Here is a 3,453-nt window from a genome sequence, read left to right on the forward strand (position 1 = left end):
ACCCTTAATTTGTTTCCTGAGATTAAGAATTCCTCATATCAGTGAGATCATATGATACATGTCTTTCTCTGATTGACTTATTTCGCTCAGCATAATACCCTCCAGTTACATCCATGTCGTTGCAAACGGCAAGATTTCATTCCTTTTGATGGCTGCATAATATTCCACTGCATATATATACCACTTCTTCTTTATCCATTCATCTGTCGATGGACATCTTGGCTCTTTCCACAGTTTGGCTATTGTGGACATTGCTGCTATAAACATCTGGGTGCATGTACCCCTACGGATCACTACATTTGTATCTTTGGGGTAAATACCCAGTAGTGCAATTGCTGGGTCATATGGTAGCTCTATTTTCAACTTTTTGAGGAACCTCCATACTGTTTTCCAGAGTGGCTACACCAGCTTGCATTCCCACCAACAGTGTAGGAGAGTTCCCCTTTCTCCGCATCCCTGCCAACATCTGTCGTTTCCTGACTTGTTAATTTTAGCCATTCTGACTGGTATGAGGTGATATCTCATTGAGCTTTTGATTTGGATTTCCCTGATGCTGAGCGATGTAGAGCACTTTTTCATGAGTCTGTTGGCCATCTGGATGTCTTCTTTGGAAAAAATGTCTGTTCATATCTTCTGCCCATTTCTTGATTGGATCATTTGTTCTTTGGGTGTTGAGTTTGGTAAGTTCTTTATAGATTTTGGATACTAGCCCTTTATCTGATATGTCATTCGCAAATATCTTCTCCCATTCTGTCGGTTGTCTTTTGGTTTTGTTGACTGTATCTTTGGCTGTGCAAAAGCTTTTTATCTTGATGAAGTCCCAATAGTTCATTTTTGCCCTTGCTTCCCTTGACTTTGGCAATGTTTCTAGGAAGAAGTTGCTGCGGCTGAGGTCGAAGAGGTTGCTGCCTATGTTCTCCTTTAGGAGTTTGATGGACTCCTGTCTCACATTGAGGTCTTTCAACCATTTGGAGTTTATTTTTGTGTGTGGTGTCAGGAAATGGTCCAGTTTCATTCTTCTGCATGTGGCTGTCCAATTTTCCCAACACCATTTGTTGAAGAGACCGTCTTTTTGCCATTGGACATCCTTTCCTGCTTTGTCGATGGTTAGTTGACCACGGAGTTGAGGGTCCATTTCTGGGCTCTCTATTCTGCTCCATTGATCTGTGTGTCTGTTTTTGTGCCAGTCCCATACTGTCTTGATGATGACAGCTTTGTAATAGAGCTTGAAGTCCGGAATTGTGATGCCACCAGCTTTGCTTTTCTTTTTCAACATTCCTCTGGCTATTCGAGGTCTTTTCTGGTTCCATACAAATTTTAGGATTACTTGTTCCATTTCTTGAAAAAAGTGGATGGTATTTTGATGGGGATTGCATTGAATGTGTAGACTGCTCTAGGTAGTATTGACATCTTCACAATTTTTGTTCTTCCAATCCATGAGCATGGAACGTTTTTCCATTTCTTTGTGTCTTCCTCAATTTCTTTCTTATTTTATAGTTTTCTGAGTACAGATTCTTTGCTTCATTGGTTAGATTTATTCCTAAGTATCTTATGGTTTTGGGTGCAATTGTAAATGGGATCGACTCCTTAATTTCTCTTTCTTCTGTCTTGTTGTTGGTGTATAGGAATGCCACTGATTTCTGTGCATTGATTTTATATCCTGCCACTTGACTGAATTCCTGTATGAGTTCTAGCAGTTTGGGGGTGGAGGCTTTTGGGTTTTCCACATGAAGTATCATATCTGCAAACAGTGAGAGTTTGACTTCTTCTTTGCGAATTCGGATGCCTTTTATTTCTTTTTGTTGTCTGATTGCTGTGGCTAGGACTTCTAGTACTGTGTTGAATAGCAGTGGTGACAGTGGACATCCCTGCTGTGTTCCTGACCATAGGGCGAAAGCTCTCCGTTTTTCCCCATTGAGAATGATATTTGCTGTGAGTTTTTCATACATGGCCTTTATGATATTAAGGTATGTACCCTCTATCCCTATACTCTGAAGAGTTTTGAACAAGAACGGATGCTGTGCTTTGTCAAATGCTTTTTCTGCATCTACTGAGAGGATCATACGGTTCTTGTTCTTTCTTTTATTAATATATTGTATCACATTGATTAATTTGCAGATGTTGAACCAACCTTGCAGCCCAGGGATAAATCCCACTTGGTCATGGTGAATAATCCTTTTAATGTACTGTTGGATCCTATTGGCTAGTATTTTGGTGAGAATTTTTGCATCCATGTTCATTAGGGACATTGGTTTGTAATTCTTTTTGATGGGGTCTTTGTCTGATTTTGGGATCAAGGTAATGCTGGCCTCATAAAACAAGTTTGGAAGTTTTCCTTCCATTTCTATTTTTCGGAACAGTTTCAGAAGAATAGGTATTACTTCTTCTTTAAATGTTTGGTAGAATTCCCCTGGGAAGCCATCTGATCCGGGACTTTTGTTTGTTGGGAGATTTTGGATGACTGCTTCAATTTTCTTAGTGGTTATAGGTCTGTTCAGGTTTTCTATTTCTTCCTGGTTCAGTTTTGGTAGTTGATACATCTCTAGGAATGCATCCATTTCTTCCAGATTATCTAATTTGCTGGCATATAGTTGCCCATAATATGTTCTTATAATTGTTTGTTTTTCTTTGGTGTTGGTTGTGATTTCTCCTCTTTCATTCATGATTTTGTTCATTTGGGTCATTTCTCTTTTCTTTTTGGTAAGTCTGGCCAGGAGTTTATCAATCTTATTAATTCTTTCAAAGAACCAGCTCCTAGTTTCGTTGATCTGTTCTACTGTTCTTTTGGTTTCTATTTCATTGATTTCTGCTCTGATCTTTATTATTCCTCTTCTCCTGCTGGGTTTAGGCTTTATTTGCTGTTCTTTCTCCAGCTCCTTTAGGTGTAGGGTTAGGTTGTGTATTTGAGACCTTTCTTGTTTCTTGAGAAAGGCTTCGATTGCTATATTCTTTCCTCTTAGGACCTCCTTTGCTGCATCCCAAAGATTTTGAACAGTTGTGTTTTCATTTTCATTTGTTCCCATGAATTTTTAAAATTCTTCTTTAATTTCCTGGTTGACCCATTCATTCTTTAGGAGGATGCTCTTTAGCCTCCGTGTATTTGAGTTCTTTCTGACTTTCCTCTTGTGATAGAGTTCTAGTTTCAAAGCATTGTGGTCTGAAAATAGGCAGGGAATGATCCCAATCTTTTGGTACCAGTTGAGACCTGATTTGTGACCCAGGATGTGATCTATTCTGGAGATTGTTCCATGGGCACTAGAGAAGAATGTGTATTCTGTTGCTTTGGGATGGAATGTTCTGAATATATCTGTGAAGTCCATTTGGTCCAGTGTGTCATTTAAAGTCTTTATTTCCTTGTTGATCTTTTGCTTAGATGATCTGTCCATTTCAGTGAGGGGGGTGTTAAAGTCCGCCACTATTATTGTAATGTTGTTGATGTGTTTCTTTGCTTTT

Source organism: Neomonachus schauinslandi, chromosome 2, assembly GCF_002201575.2.
Source record: "Neomonachus schauinslandi chromosome 2, ASM220157v2, whole genome shotgun sequence".
In the NCBI taxonomy this organism is placed as follows: domain Eukaryota; kingdom Metazoa; phylum Chordata; class Mammalia; order Carnivora; family Phocidae; genus Neomonachus; species Neomonachus schauinslandi.